The following is a 17,794-nucleotide window of genomic DNA, read 5'->3' on the forward strand; positions in this document are numbered from 1 at the left end:
CACAGGTTGGTAATTCAAATATAAGTCATCAACTCAAGTCCTTCCAATCAAGGATAATACTTTATTTTCTTTTTTCGTGGTTCAAGTTCTTCAAATTCCCATATACAGTAGTCATCGGATTAATCAGCCAATCCGATGACTACTGTATATCGGAATTTGAAGAACTTGAACCACGAAAAAAGAAAATAAAGTATTATCCTTGATTGGAAGGACTTGAGTTGATGACTTATATTTGGATTACCAACCTGTGACTGTGTCAGATTATGAATTTCACTAAACTTGAATTTGGATACTGGATTTGTATATTCTGAGTGCTCGGGGAAATTAATTTGTCTAATTCTGCATGGACCATGGATAGATCAAGGGCATACCCAAACGGTTCAGAATGCAGCAGACATGGTGAAATGAGGACTAAAAAAAAATGTTTTAAATATAAAAATAATATATTTACCATTCAACAAAAAACAAATGCTTTGAACTTCTTGTTTTTAAGGTTTTTAAATAAAGATTGATTGATATATGAATCAACATAGACTGTTTGCACTTTACAGGCCCCATTCTCCTAGGCACTTTAGCACTTTAACTATGTGGCTTGATTTGTCGCAACAGTTTTTAATCAAACCCTGCCATTTGAGTTTCATCAAACAGTGATCGCTTGTGGCTTCTATTTATGAATCTTCATTATGTTATTTGCGCTCAGACATATGCCTTCAGGCACAGTATTTTGCACTTTAGCCTTAGCTTTACATATGCATTGCTCATTTGTAGGTCTCAACAATTTATCACTTAAGTATAAATGGACGAGAGTATTGAGGGCCAAATAAGCTTTGAAACCAACGGCGGATTTGCCACAGTGCATGTGCTCCGTGCGCGTTCACAAACCAGCTACGTCACAAACCACCATCTGTCTCTCAGTGCCTCACACACTTCAAAGGCTCCGCTCCCTGCACCCCACCTGCACTTCGCACTCTCCGACTTCCCCTCCCACCTCCCACGGCCGTTCTTCCCATTCACACGCTCGCACATCAAAGGCTGCTGCTCCCCCGACAATGCGCTCCCTCTCCACCCCCCCACAGCAATGCCAAGAGCTTGTTTCCATAGCATGTCCAACAACGCTCCAAGCCTGTCACAAAGCGCCACAACACTAATCCTCCATCCCCAGGAAGCGCACCTCCCCACACATATCTCCTGCAATCCGGTCTCCCTCCGTGCCCAGCATGCCCACCACGATTCACAAACCATCTGAATATCAGTGCACCACAGTACCCTTTCTGCCTACGACTAAAACAGTTATTTGAAGCCCCTACCCATACAATTTTTGGCCTCAGTGCCAGGACTGCTCTTTTAAAAAAATTGGCAACCAACGTAAACTCATTTAATCCAAAACTCTCACTCACATCCTCCGTTTTTCTGTCTGTTTACCAGTGCTTATTGCCAGTAATTTTTTTGGGGGTGTATATGCACTGCATGCACAGGTTAGTCTCTCCATTGGCTTACTTTTGTTTGCATATGGTTGAGCTGGCTAATGCACTGCAGCGCCCCCTCACGTAACAAGCATTTGCAATGCCATACGCTTCTAGTGGCATCATTTTGTTTTCGCTTTTCTTGCCATAACACACAACAGTCAGTATTTTGTTCCCTTTGTCATGCACTCTATTCTGCCACCTATCCTTATATTTTAGCCTCCCCCTGCTTCTTCCTATACCCTGTACTCTATCCTGCCACCTATCCTATTGTTGTTCCCTACTCTGCCTTTTACTCTGCCACTCACTCTCTCCTGCCACTTACACATATGCGCACGCTTTACCTTCGCTTCCGCCACACTCTCCGTGCCAATACCTCTGCCCCTCAATCTCCATTAACACTTATTCTCATGCTGCACACTGATGCATTACTCATCCTGCTGCAATCTGCACACTGCCACACGCCTCACACTGCTGCCCGCCTCACACTTCTGCACACTGCTGCATTACTCACACTGCTGCATGCTGCACACTGCTGCACGCCTCACACTGCTGCACTCCACACACTGCTGAACGCCTCACACTTCTGCGCGCCTCACAACACCACCACATCACTCAGGGACACCACCATATCACTCTAGGACACCACCACATCACTCTAGGACACCGCCACATCACTCTGGGACACCACCACATCACTCTGGGACACCACCACATCACTCAGGGGCACCACCACATCACTCAGGGGCATCACTCAGGGGCACCACCTCATCACTCAGAGACACCACCACATCACTCAGAGACACCACCACATCACTCACAGACACCACCACATCACTCACGGACACCACCACATCACTCAGGGACACCACCACATCACTCATGGACACCACCACATCACTCAGGGACACCACCACATCACTCAGGGACACCACCACATCACTCAGGGACACCACCTCATCACTCAGGGACACAACCACATCACTCACAGACACCACCACATCACTCACATACACCACCACATCACTCTGGGACACCACCACATCACTCAGGGACACCACCACATCACTCAGGGGCACCACCACATCACTCGGGGGCATCACTCAGGGGCACCACCTCATCACTCAGGGACACCACCACATCACTCAGGGACACCACCACATCACTCAGGGACACCACCACATCACTCAGGGGCACCACCACATCACTCAGGGACATCACCACATCACTCTGGAACGTGATACCACCACATCACTCAGGGACACCACCACATCACGCAGCCCAACCACATCAACACTCAGCACCACAACAGCACTGTCCTTGCTTGCTACCAACAAGCATTGCCATAGCCAATAGGACTCGCATTAGGAAAGTGTACGCTATTTGCTTTGTGAATAACAATGCTATTAATTTATATATTTTCAAAGCCAACACATATTAAAAAAAAATGTCATTTACAATACCAATAGCTCACACTTTCCTAATGCGAGACCTATTGCATTGCAAATGCTTGTTACATACTGTCTGTATTTCATAAACTGTACATCGTTTGTTACTGCCATACAAATATTAATGCCATGGTCCATTGGCATTTTGGGTGCTCTTATTGTGATATTTGCATTTGACGTAACTTGTAATGATTTTAAGTAATCACACAATAAACTTTGAACTTGAAAAAAAAACCTCTTGACTGGTTGGTAGGCCGAGGGGCCAACCAAACAGTCAGCGCCCTCAGAGTGAGCAAGCCACTCCTACCCTGTACTCCAGTAGATCCGCCCACCCGCCCGCCCGCTCGCCCCCAACCAAACCCTTCGGCTTTCTCGCAGTGCGAGAAGCAGAAACATAAAATGGTAGTTTTATCATTTTATGTTTCTGCTTCTCGCACTTCGAGAAAGCAGTGGGGCAATGCTCCTCCGCCCTAATGGAGTAGCCACCCATGCTAAAATCCTAAAAACTGAATATCTGTGTTGTACTGATTGGATTTTTGTTGTTTTGGTCTTGTGTTATTTATTAAAGAAAGATCAATTTTTCTAAGTTTGTGTGAGATCCTTTTTGTATGGTGTTTCCACTTTATTACTGTTGGAGGTGTTGCACAAATACTTACACATTACTTTTAAGTTAAGCCAGACTGCTCCGTGCCAAGGTGCCATAGGGCTGAGCACAGGTTAATTTAGGGTTGACATGTGCCTCACCCTGCCAAGGCATGATGTTGCTGCATGCCCAGGGATCACACACTCAATCAACTAACAAACCAATTCCTTACAGACCTGCATTAAAATAAATATGTTCATGCATTGAAAAGTATATGACCTGAGAGAAATTGAAATGAATATTACCGGTTACCATGGGTAATCATTGCACTTTCTAATTGAATTTTACCTCTGTTGTATTGAAATCAAAGTACCTACTTGAGTGAGCTAGCCTACAGGGGAAGTTCTAGATTTTTGATGGGCCCAAAGTCAAAAGCAGCAGAGGAACTGTATGATAAGAGCTTTCTAAAAACAATTGTGCTGCGTTTCACATCAGGGGACGTGTCATAAACAGCCCTGCAGCGCCGGATTTAGACTTGATAAGGCCCTAAGCTATTTGAAATATGGGGCCCTTTATAAGTCCAGATATTCTATGTGACGATGTCAGTGACAAATATGATTTTCAGATACCTAGAGGGTTAAACTGAAATACAATTAAGAAGTATATTGATAATGAAATAATAAATCTTTAACTTAAAATCATTTTTATTCATAACAAACTTAAAATTGCAAACTCTGGTAAAAAGAAACAAAAGTTCTTTTAAAAGGCACAATTTACAAAGGCTTATTATCTAATCTCTTGAAACATGTTATAAGGATTAAGAAATTATATTAAACTAAAATATTTTCTTTCTTGCCTTTGCCAGAGCAAAGTCACTGATGACATCATCAAATGATAAACTGTGTAGTTTGTCGCTTTCTATGCACATGAGACTGAGGGAACATAATTTAACTTGAGTCAATGTTGTTCTAAATTAATTTTTTATCATTTTTTATCCTCTTCAGCTGAGAAAAAGAACTTTCTCCAGAGCAATTTGCAACCATCATACTAAGAAACAATCTCAAAATTGCTTCTACATTAGGGAATGCTGATTGGACACGATCGTTAAATATTACCCTATACGGATCCTGATGTGTCAGACTTTCTTGTTCCGCTGAACCATGTTCTTGACTATGTCTAACATATTGATGAAAATGCTTCTCCTACATGATTCATGTCCACATCTTCAGAATATGTTTGGCATAAAGCACTCCTTCATGAATCTCTTCTTCTGTAGCTTCTATTTTTGTTAAGAATGAAAACTTTTGTGCAGCATCATTGTATACTGAGGCCCTCTGTGCCAGACTTGACTCTACTGCATCCATCACAGGTATAAATGTCTTGAATCTGAACTTTTCCATTGACTCAAGGTTCTCTAAAGCTTCATCTTCATCATCATTGATATGCCTTCTTCTATATCTTCTTTTCTTGTAATCAACATCAGGCAATTTTTTCTTTGCTTCTTCTTCAAAATGATCGAAAAGATCCCTGGAACCTTTAACAAAATCCAAAAGTGAAGCATACAATTTCCTACATACATCTAGACTAATTTGGGGGTCTTGCAGTGATTGACTAGTCTTGTGAAATTCATCCAGCAAGTAACTCCACAAATATAACAATACCATAAATTCAAACTCCTCTATTTTATTCAAAATGTTTATGGCTTGATTTCTTGTTTCGCCTTTCTCTGTAGTATCAATATGCAGCTGATGCAATGCAGAAAATATTCCATCATAACTATCAAGTATTGCACTTGTGGCCATTGAATGTGCTTCCCATCTAGTCTTTGACAAAGACTTTGGAACTTTTGAATCATCTTTGAAGAATGACAACAGTACTGCCCATCTATGTGTAGATGATGAAAATAAATTATATATTTCTTGAACAATTCCCAAAAAGTTTACTGCATCTAAACAACAGTCAACTGCTGCTCTACCAACAAGATTCAGGGAATGACCAGCACATGGAATATACATAGCATACTTGTTAATCTTCAATATTATTTCTTGCATACCCTTGTATTTGCCAGACATATTGGCAGCATTACCATATGACTGGCCTCAATACTTACTAAAATCTATTTTGCACTCATTTGTAAGGTAGTTGTGCATCATCTTAGCCATACTTTCCCCTGTGTGACTACCCATCTCTAGGAAAGTTAGAAAACGTTCAATAGGGAGCCCATCATCTGGTGAAACATACCTCACAATAACAGTGAGCTGATCAATATGGTACCGGTCTGGAGTGGAATCTACAGATAAACTGAAGTACCCTGCAGTTCTTAAATCATCCAAGATTGAGTCTCTTACTTTATGTGCCATAATTTGGATAAATTCATCACATATTGTTTTAGAAAGATAAGATGAGACACCTGATCCTTTATTCCCAAATGTTTTTTATGGCTTACTAGAAAAGGATAAAATGTTGCTATAAATTCGAGTAATCCAAGGAAATTGCCATTGTGAGGAGAACCAAATGTTTCCTTATCTCCTCTGAAAGGTAAACCACGCTCTGCCATAGTAATTATGACTACCACAACTCGTTCAAGAACATTTTTCCAGTACTGCCGTTTATTATTTATCTGTTCTACTAGTTGGCAGTCAATTGTTGAGCCACGTTTTCTTGTAAGATATGTTACCGAAGCTGTTCTATGGTCTACAGAGTTTTCATGACTTTGAACTAAATAGGTGTTGCGCCAATCACAAAATCCATCGGATGATAATGGTGTAGAAGAATTTGAAAAGAGTTTACACACGAAACAGTATACACGACCAGTTGCTGGCGAATATACTAACCATTCTCTGCAGTATTTTTCACCATTAGCCCGTTTGGGATAGAACAAGCTTTTCGAGCAATATCTGTCTTGGTTTGCAAAAAGCTTCTTTGATTTTTCAAATGAGCCATTTGAGTGCTGACATTCTGACGGACCTTTTTCTACCCAGTATAAAATCTTATCTTTACTTAACCCTTTCGATGCTGATGACGAGCTCAGCTCGTCATGATGCACAGTTGAGCTGTGCTGATGACGAGCTGAGCTCGTCATGAAAGGATGGAAATATTCAAAAGTCAGCACCGGAGGGGAAAACGCCTAGCAGCCAAGGTGTTAAATCACCCTATAACCCAACATCGTTCTGTTTGTTTTTTGATGCTGAATCTTTTGTACTTGTACTACTCTCTGTTTTATAAATCTTAATATTTGTTGCTTCATTCGTTGAAGTAGATTCTATACAACTAGATGTACCAGGCTCTGTATCAGGAATAGGGTGAATATCCCGTGACTGACTCACTGTGGTAGAGGCTTTTGGTTCATCAGGCCCCATATCTATCTTCTTCTTTGTTAAGAAACTATCTAATTTTGTTAACTTGCTAAGCTCTTCTTCAGCTCTCTGCTTCTTTTTCCTCTTTTGAGCTCCACTTTTATAACTTCTGGTTGACATCTTGCAAACTGTGGGCAGATATTTAATATAACTATAAACATACTACATTTAAAAGTAATATAATGCATGACTTTTTTTTTCATTGAAAATTTCCTGTGATATTACCACTACTTACCAGCAAGCGATGTTTTTATAATAAATAAACATGCAAAGAGAAAATTAACAATATCCTCTCAAGTTTTAATATTAGTTTAATTAATTAAATTAACGAAGAAAAAAAACAGTTAACATATACATTAATACTTAATTTAATAACAATCAATACAAAATAATATGTATTTTTTAATGTGCAGTTATTTCAAATATATATTTAGTAATAACAAATTGTAAGTTTATATATTAAACTTACAATTTGTTATTATACTGACAAAAAAAACATTAAAAATATATATGCTATAAGAGCAGGCAAGCACTTTGGATTTAACATTGGCGGCCACCGTGTTAACGGAAAGTGCCTGGCTGTAAGGACCTTTGATGTTAACCTCTCCTTCCACCATGCTTTATTCCTTAACGCAGATGTAATGCACGGTGGCATGGCTGCCGATGTTAAAATCCAAGGTACTTGCATGCATTGACCAACTACTACGCAAAGGCAAATGAAAGCGTGGTTAAGTCAGTGAAAGTGCATTAGTGCAGGCAAGAAACTTGCATTTAACATCGGATGCCCAGTACCTAATAGGACTTTTAATTTTAACGTTGCCTGCCCCTGCGCTCTATTACTGAAGACAGATCTAAAGCGCAGAGGCAGCCAACGTTAAAATCAAGGGGCCTTTCAGGCATTCCTTCGATTTTATCAACGCTGCTACGGCTGAGTTAGAGGCCCACTTACCTCATAACTGCCTGATTTTACAGACTCTGCAACTGCTCGATTAGGGGCCCACTTAACTCACAGCTGCTCCAGGAGGCCCAGATCGAAAACAAATGCAAAGTGCGGTTCCAGGCTGCGATGTACTGTTTCAGGCTGCAAATCGCGGTGCCAGCCCGGAAATGACAGGTGGCGCATGACTAAGAGGAAGAACATCACGTTCTTCAGCCTGCCCCGCCCCAGCTAAGCTCACTTCAGCCAATCGGAGCAGCTGGCTTGTGTGAGGGCGGGCAAGGGCGATGATAGCTGTGAAAGACAATGAAGGATTACAAAATACAATGCTTATAAAGCCTTATATGATGTCTCAATAATTAGATAGCAGCGCGAACTACTCTCAGAGGGTCGGCGAGCTACTACCGGTAGCTCGCGATCGACCGGTTGGAGTTGGAGACCCTGCCCTGTCCTAGGCAAATAGCGCTTTGTTCTTCGAAAAGACGGGCTAAAAAAATTGGGTAAAGAGTATGGGACATCCCGGACGTGCAGCATTCGGAATCGGAATTCAGAATCATGGAGCAGTAGATGCCTCTCCATATTTGTGAGACTTTCTGAGATGTGCTGTATGAAGCTCATGTTCTAATTCACTGTGTGCCAGATTTAGAGCTTGCTGTAACCATATTTTTCACTCGGTTCTTTATTTCAGTGCTCTTTACATTATCACCGGTGGTCTATGTAGTGATAGGTGAATGTGCTTCGCTTTGATTCTCATTGTTTTTTCCCCTCTGTCTCTAGACCGAGCTTTCATGGTATGTGTGGGATGGTGCCTGCCGTTGGGTTGAAAAGGGGAATCGAGAGAGAAAGAAGAGATGGCGAGCCAGAGTGAAGGGGAGATAAAGAGGTGAAGTAAGGGGGAGAGGGTGAGACAAATGGAAGACAGACTGCAGCAAAAAAGACGACAAAGAAGAGAGAGGTGCAGCTATGGAGGCCGTGGCATCCCGGGAGGTATATAAGTTCGAGTATTTAATAAAAAGCGAGTGAGGGAAGGGGCGAGTGAAGCAAGGAAGAGACGAACAAAGGGACAGCGGAAAGAGAAGCAGAGGAAAGAGGAAAACCAGAAAGCAAGGGGGTAATATTTAGGGAAGACAGAAAGGGAGCGATTGGAGGGACAGTAGTCTCAGAGGGTAGAGAGACAACAAAGAACAAGTAAATAAAGGCTCAGCGTGAAATAGACGCAAATCACAACAAAAACATCATCAGTAACGAGCATGACAGAGAGACAGCGGCCGCGAGATGCACTCTGTGAAGGGGGAGGGGTGAGCAAGACAGAGGCAGAGCGAGCCAGCGATGCGGAGGGGGCTGGGGAGGGGCGGCTGGGGAGGGCCTAGACAAGGTGTGGGAGGAGGGGGCTGAGGACACGAGACACGGCCAGACCAACGCGAGAGCAGGGAGAGAAGGGCATTCCTTTGAAGTCTGATGCGGGGGCGGGGGAGCGGCAGCCTTTGAAGTCTGATGCTATGCACAGACAAATGGTGGTTTGTGACGTGGCTGGTTTGTGCACGCGCCTGTCTCAAATGAACTGTGGCTAATCCGCAGTTTTGGTAGAGTTTTCGGACCGCTTACTAAAATCTCGACAAACAAGCATTGCTAAAGCAATGCTTTAGGTCGAGACCTAAAAATGATGTAGTCTTCATTAGTCAGTAAGTAGGGAGGGAAGGTGAACCTGACAGTGATGAGCCCAACACAACTTAAATCCACAGAAAATTGGAAGTAGAATGGATTATGGTCTGAGACTATCCGTGGGCATACTGACATTTCCATAGTTTCAAGCCACATACGCTTAATGAAGACTATATCAATTCTTGAGTAATGTTTGTGAGGATGGCAATAATAGGGGTAACCAGGATCTCATGGATATAAAGTCCACCAGGCGTTACAGATGCCGTATAAATTAATTAAGTCATTCAAGGAAAGCGTTATTCTAGGTTTACGTACAATAGCCCTACGATTAGTAGAATCTATGCCATAATTCATTACATAATTAAAGTCCCTCATTAAAACCAATTCCCCAGCCCAGCTCAACAATTCCAGGAAGAGTGTATTGAATATTTCGAAGTCCTCAGTGTTTGGTCCATAAACAACATATAATACATATTTCACAGAATATAGAAGCAGCTGTACCAAAACCCATCTTCCCCTAGAGCCCACTGCAGCATCGCCACCCGTCGAATTGCTGTAGACTGTTTTGTACAGACAACTGTATTAAACCCTAGATCCTTAAGTAGGGCCCTTTCTTTGTATACCAAGAGGGTCTCTGTTAAGGCCAACAAATGAGAAGATGGTGGGTTGATTCTGCCAGGGCTCTACTCCGCTCCGTGTTTCCACACCCACCAATGCCTCACGGCTGCTGTTTACCTGCAGCAAGTTGAGTTGCCGGACACGGAGAACGCTGCGCTGCTACATTGATTTTTCTTCACCACTTTTTCTTCAGAGACAGATGCCAGATGCCTCCTCAATTTTTGGCAGTGAAAACGCTGTGCTGTGACACTGATGTGTGCGGTTAATTCCCAATAGAGAGACTTTGGTTCCTGAAAGGAATATCGCTGTCTCCTGCCACCTGTGTGCTCTCTTCAGCGTGCTGCTCCCCTGCTGCTTCCTGGGTCCTTTTTAGGTCTCGCGCCTGCATACGGGCTTCAGAAAGCTAACCACACGCTTGTGCATGTGGTTTTGCTTCCGCGACCCGCCATTGGCTTTAGCATGCTTTTAAAAAAAAAAATAAGGCACGCAATTGGGTAAAGGTGGGCGCATGTCCCGCCTTACTCCGCCCATATCTACCGGTGTCTAGGATGCGCATCAGCGTGTCCTAGACACCGACAGGCTCCCTCGCCCCGCTCCTCTGTGGTGCGCGCACACCACTAGTTTTCTTTACTTTTGGTATAATCGCGACATTCGCGCTTTACTTTTAATGTTATAAGTAAAGCGCTGGTGCCGCGATTATACCAAAAGTAAAGAAATAGAAAAAAACATCTATTTCTTTACTTTTGCTATAATCGCGGCACCCGCGCTTTACTATTAGCGTTAAAAGTAAAGCCCGGGTGCCGGTATACTGGGGTGAATGTAAGAAATTGTTCTGTATTCTGTCCATCAACTGTGTTTTTTGCAATTTTCACCCCGAGTGGGCTGGGTATGCTCAGACGTGAGTCCCAGGCTCTCCACTTCACTGGAGTCAAGCTATCCAGGCTGAATAAGGCTGATAGCCAGAAACCGGTCCTTGGATGCTTGATTCCGGTCTAGGAAAGACATGGCTTGGTAGTTCGGGCTGGACTGTTCCCATGAGGCACAGGGTCAAGGCTGATTTGCATATAGCCAGTGTCTGACCTAGGGTGGTGTGGAGTGCAAAAAAACGATGGATTTAGGCCCAGATCTTTGTACTGGGGTGAATGTAATACATTGTTCTGCATTCTGTCCATCAACTGTGTTTTTTGCAATTTTCACCCCTAGTGGGCTGGGTATGCTCAGACGTGAGTCCCAGGATTTCCACATCACTGGAGTCAAGCTATCCAGGCTGAAGAAGGCTGCTAGCCAGAAACCGGTCCTTGGATGCTTAATTCCGGTCTAGGAAAGACATGGCTTGGTAGTTCGGGCTGGACTGTTCCCATGAGGCACAGGGTCAAGGCTGATTTGCATATAGCCAGTGTCTGACCTAGGGTGGTGTGGAGTGCAAAAAAACGATGGATTTAGGCCCAGATCTTTGTACTGAAGTGAATGTAAGACATTGTTCTGCATTCTGTCCATCAACTGTGTTTTTTGCAGTGTATAATAAGACACGTTCACTAGACGTTGGGCAGTAGGAGTGCTCTGGTGTAGCGGGGTCTTTGGGCATCAGGGGTGCTGCATGCAGTCTTAGGGCATCAGTTATGCTGCATGTGGTCTTCGGACATCAGTGGTGCAGCGTGCTGTCTTTGGGCACCATTGGTGCAGCGTGTAGTCTTTGAGCATCAGGGGTTCAGCTTGTTCTTTGCACATCAGGGGTGCACCAGCTATTCAAGATGCTTTCACAGAGGGCGTGCAGGACACCCTAGAGCATACAAATGTAAGTACTGCCCCTGATGTGCCACATCTTGAAAGAGTAACAACGATGTTGATTTGCCATGCCATGCGTCTATAGAGATGTTAGACGAGGCTTCACCAGGACAATTTAATTCTGGTGACAATTCTATGCCAGGGGTGATCTTAAAAAATGTGGCTTCGAGTGACCATTTTCTTACTCATAGGTGCTCTCAGGTCACTGCTGTGCAACCTGCTCAGTTTAGGGATAGTGCTTCGCCTTCAGTACAAGGAGCTGTGATTCTATCTCAAGGGTGGCCGTCCTCAGTTGATCACGACAATGCAAGGCTGTCCAGGAAAACCAAAAAGGCCACAGATCAGGTCACTACCACTGCTCAACAATTACTTAAACCTGCGAGACAGCATCAGCATGGCAAACCAGGCGAGCTGGTTGCCAAGAGTGGCCCACTGAGGAAATGGGTAACTTCCAAGGGAGAATACAAATCGATTATATCTCGGTTGCAAATGCAGTCGCAAAATACATTGGTGTGAGACTCACTATTAGGAAGGGACGCCCTTGGCACGCCCTTCCTAATAGCGAGTCACAAAACATATTTTGCGAGTCGCTAATAGGTTAGTGACTCACAAAATATGGTTTGTATATGGGGCTGACCTATTTTGCGGTCACAAATGGGCCAAATTTCCATTTGCGACAGCAAATACCGGTCATACATCTGCCCCTTGGTTATCAGACAAATAGGCAAATCGCGGCCATTTATAAAGAAGGTCTCTCTAGTCCAGTTGTCTGATGGAAACACTGGGTTTAAGTCTCCTCTTTTCTGGTGGTTTTGCTGTTACCATACTTCTATAAATTTGGTTGTCCCAGTATTTTGGCACGTTTTCGAAGATGTTATTCTAAGCCACAGGATTCTACCAGTGGCGTAGCTAGAGCTTCTGGTGCCCGGGGCTATCCCTCAGATTGCCCGGTTACTCACCGGTAATATCCATTACTCCGAGTCCTGGTTAAGTATGGACGAATTTTGCGAATCTCGCGTTCGTGAATTTTGCGGATTTGCGAACTCGCAATCCGCAAAATCCGCGAATTCCCGCGAATTTGCGGATTTTTTTATTTTTATGTTCGCACGTGTTTCTGCAAGTTCGCGAGGGTTTTGTACAATTTCGCAAATTGCGAAATTGTACAAAACGCGTGCGAACTTGCAGAAACCCGTGCGAACACAATGTGCCCACTAGGGTATGTGCCTCGTCTTGTGTGAATAAAAGGTCAGAGAAAGATCAGTTCAGCAGATGAAGAGAAAGAAGCTCCTGGTCACAGGAACAGCACGGGTATTGCGCTCGTGAAAGTCAAGGATGCAAAGCCTATCCAGCATCACAGCTGATTTTCCACGGTAGATTTGGGAAGAAGGCACACCTGTCCAGCCTCGACGACGCTCACGATTGTTTTTGGGCTAATGAATGAGTCACTGAATTTGAGCATCAACTAGTTCGAGCGACCATGTGTGTGTTACTATGCAATCGCCCCGAAGGGCGCAGGGGTCCCTTGAGTGAGCTGCAGACCTGTGCCCATCACAGGAACAGCACGGGTATTGCGCTCGTGAAAGTCAATGATGTAAAGCCTATCTAGCATCACAGCTGATTTTCCACAGTAGATTTGGGAAGAAGGCACACCTGTCCAGCCTCGACGACGCTCACGATTGTTTTTGGGCTAATGAATGAGTCACTGAATTTGAGCATCAACTAGTTCGAGCGACCATGTGTGTGTTACTATGCAATCGCCCCGAAGGGCGCAGGGGTCCCTTGAGTGAGCTGCAGACCTGTGCCCAGCCATGCAACTATTTTACAATGGCGCCAGCAAGCTGCCAGCGCCGTTGTAAAATAGTTACAAAGTTAGCTTGCACAGGAAGCACTTAGATAAAATAAAGCAGCACCTGCTTCGTTTTATCTAGTGGTTCCTGTGCAAGCTAACTTTGTAACTATTTTACAACGGCGCTGGCAGCTTGCTGGCGCCATTGTAAAATAGTTGCATGAGTGGGGGTTCAACTTTTGAACCCGTTACGTTCGCGGATTTTTTTTGCGGATTTTGCGGGAAATCCGCAAAATTCGCGGATTGCGGATTTCCCAAAAATCCGCAAAATCCGCGAGCGTAACGGATTTCCCGCTCACACTTAGTCCTGGTCTCCCCGTCTCATTCCTTACAAGTGAGCAGCTAGTCTGCTCCACAGAACCCCTAGCCTAGCTGAGGTGTTTGAACTTCCCCCAATATGGCGCCACCAATCCGGTGAGGATAAAGGGGGAAGTGCGTCATAGAACATCCTGAGAATACCAAAGAAAACCAGAACGAAACAGACAATCACCCAAAGAAAACCCAAACCAGGGAGCGAGGGAAGGGCTCAGGAATGGGACAGGGAGACCAGGACTCGGAGTAATGGATATTACCGGTGAGTAACCGGGCATTACCTCCTCGTCCTGTCTCCCCATCCCATTCCTTACAAGTGAGCCCATACCCAAGCACACGGCGATTGTAAGAACAAAACAGACCAAAAAGTGCGAGGAAACAGGTCCATTTGAATCAAACAGAAAACAGTACATATCACAAAACATGTACCGCAGACAGGACACGAGCTCCAAAGGCAGCAGTGGCCGCCATCCCCAACTGACGTCGACAACGGGAAACAAAAGAACGGGGAGAAGCCCATGGGGCAGCATCGCAAAAGACCCACAACAAGGCCCCCATGAACATGACCCAGGAGGACAACACGCTCCTAGTCGACCCACCCTGAACCGAAGAAGGCAGAGGACAGTGGGCAGAGTCATAAGCAGAAACCACAGCACCCCTGACCCACCGAGACAAAGCGGACAATGAAGGACGAAGCCCCAGCCCCGACAGGCCATAGGTGACGAACAGGGAATCAACCTTCCTGAAGCCAGCCGTACGCTCCAAGTAGATGCAGAGAGCCCCCAGCACATCCAATGAATGGAGGAGCACCTCAACAGGAGAGGCAGGAGCCGGAAAAAACACCGGGAGAACAAAATCCTCCTGACAGTGAAAGGAAGACACCACCTTAGGAAGAAAGAACTGACTCGGACGTAGAATGAACGTATCATCGCAAAAGTGCAAGAAGGAAGGGGAAGCCATCAGCGCCCCAATCTCACCAACACTCTGCCCAGAAGTAACGGCCACCAGGAAAACAACCTTAGCAGAAAGAAATTTCAGGGCCACGGAATCCAAAGGCTCGAAAGGAGGACCCGTCAAAGCCTGGAGAACCAAGGGAAGATCCCAAGGAGGCACAGGAGAACAAGAGACATGACGCTGAAGCAAGAAACTTCACAGAAGGCGAGCCACCAACGGCGACACAGAGGAAACAGAAGATCCCCGGAAAGCAAGAATGGCGCCCACTGGGCCCGAAGGGAAGAAACCGCAAGCCCCAAGACGAAATCATCCTGCAAGAAGTCCAAAACCTTCACGGCCTCACAGGAGGCAGAAAAGCGACCCCTCACAAGACACCAGGAGGAGAAATTCTTCCAGTGACGGTCATACGACTTCAAGGTGGAAGGACGCCTAGAAAGCTGGAGACAACGGGCAACCTCAACCGAGCAGCCCAGACCCAGCAAACTTAACCTTTCAAGTGCCAAATCCCCAGCCGGAGGCGACGCAGGGAGGAAACCCCGAGAAGAGGAGCCCGCAGCGGGGAGGGAGACAGGGGAAACCTCCAATGAGGGTAGACCGAGAAGGCCAGCAGAAGGGGAAACCAAGACTGCCGAGATCATTCCGGAACCACCAGGAGAACCTCCTCCCGATCCCAACGAATCTACCGGAGGACCCTCAGAATTAAGGCAAGCGGAGGGAAGGCAAACAGCAGACCCCTCGACCAAGGAATCGAGAAAGCATTGGTAGCCCACGCCAACGGAGAGGGAACTATGCTGCAAAACTGAGGAAGAAGGGCAGACTCCTCCGAGGCAAACAGATCCAGCCAAGGAAGGCGGAACCGGAGGACAATCAGGTTGAACAGATCCGGGGACAGACAAAGGGACACCGAGGAGGGGAACACCCTGCTCAAAGAATCTGCAGGCCCATTCTCCTTCCCTGGAAGATAGACCGCCGTCAGAGACAAGAGACTCGACTCGGCCCAAAGGCCGAACTTCCAGGACAGGAGAAACAGAGCACGACACATGCCCCCCTGGTGATTCACATAAGAACGATTGTCCGTCTGCACAGAGACCGCCGACCCCGAAGGAAAGGAGCGAACCAAAGAAGAACCAACCAAACCGCCCTAAACTCCTTCCAGTTCGACGACTGGAGGGACTCGAAACCGGACCACCGACCCTGAACCTTGGAGGCACCCAGAACAGCACCCCACCCCAAAGCACTGGCATCTGTAGACAACACGACCACAGACAGAGGAGGAAGGAGATCGAACCCCCGGGAAAGAGAGAGAGGGGACAACCACCACTGGTGATCCGCCCGAATCCCCGGAGTGACAGGGATCAGAGTCTCATAGTCCAAGGAGGCAGGATCCCAGTGCGACAGGACATGATGCAACGGGGGGTACAGATGGAGCCTGGACCAAGGAAGGAGATGCAGAGTGGAAGCCATCTCCCCCTGACATCGCAACCAGAGACGGGGACAGAAGCCAGGAAAGGTGACAAAACAAAGTCAACTGGCGCTCCTGCGAGAGAAAAACCATGTCCAAATCCATCCGGAAGAGAGCCCCCAGGAACTTTAGGGACTGGGAGGGCACCAGGGACGACTTCCTGTGGTTGATAAGGAACCCAAAGGAACCCAGCAGAAGACACACCTGGTCCACATCCGACAGAGCCTGTGAAATGGAAGGAGAGACAAACAACCAGCCATCCAGGCATGGAAATACCAGCAAAGCCCTGGAATGAAGGAAACCCACCAGAGGGGCCAAGAGCCCGGTGAACACCCCAGGTGCCGGAGAAAGGCCGAAAAGGAGCACCCAGAACTGACAGTGTAGGGCCCCCACAGCAAACCGGAGAAAACGCCGGACTTCCGGGTGGACAGGAACGCACAAACACGCATCCATCAGATCCAGGGATGCCAGGAAGCCCCCCGGCAGGACCAGAGGCAGGATGGACTGGAGCGCCACCATCCCGAACGGACGGTGGACAACGAAGTGATCGACCCGCTTCAGATCCAAAACAGGACGAAGAACGAAAGTGTCTTTCATGGAGACTAGAAAGAGAATTGAACAGCAACCCCTGTCCCACTCCAGACGAGGAACCAGCACAATAGCCCTCTTCTCCAACAGGAGCCGCACACCTGACAAGAAAGCATCTCATCACAGAGGAAGACGGGGCAGGGGAGTCCGAACAAAAACCCGGAGGACTGAAAGAGTCTGAACCGCCCAGGCATCCGGAATCGACAACCACTGGGCGCAGAAGGACTGGAGGCGACCACCAACCGTCAAAGGCAGACAGCCACTGGGAAGAGGTGGAAGTGGGGGTGGCAACACCGGCAGAGGCCAGGGCATGGCACTTTCAGGGGCCCCCGCTTGACCATACCCCCAGCAGAGGACCGAACACCTCGGAACCATCAAAGGGCAACTCAAGGAGGACCGATTCCTGGGAAGAGTCAGCCATCCAGGAACGCATCCAAAGACGACGACGGGCAGCAATGGATTCACCATAAGCAGCCGCCGCCGCCCCCAAAATCAACCCATCAGAGACAAAGAGGCGAGGTATCCTCGCCGTCGCACAGCAGAACCGAGAGGGAACGGAAAACCTCAAGGAGCGACTGAACCAAAAAGACAGAAAACGCAGTCGCCCGGACAGAAAAATTAGAAGCAGCATAGGAACGCTACACCGCCCCCTCAACACGCTTATCCACAGCGTCCACAGGAATGGTGTCCTCAGAAACGACCAAACCCCGAGAGGAAAGGTCAGCCATCAAATGCCAACTGTCACAGCCTGAGGGAACTCAGTAGCAAAACCCTCAAAAG

Source organism: Lissotriton vulgaris, chromosome 8, assembly GCF_964263255.1.
Source record: "Lissotriton vulgaris chromosome 8, aLisVul1.2, whole genome shotgun sequence".
NCBI lineage: Eukaryota > Metazoa > Chordata > Amphibia > Caudata > Salamandridae > Lissotriton > Lissotriton vulgaris.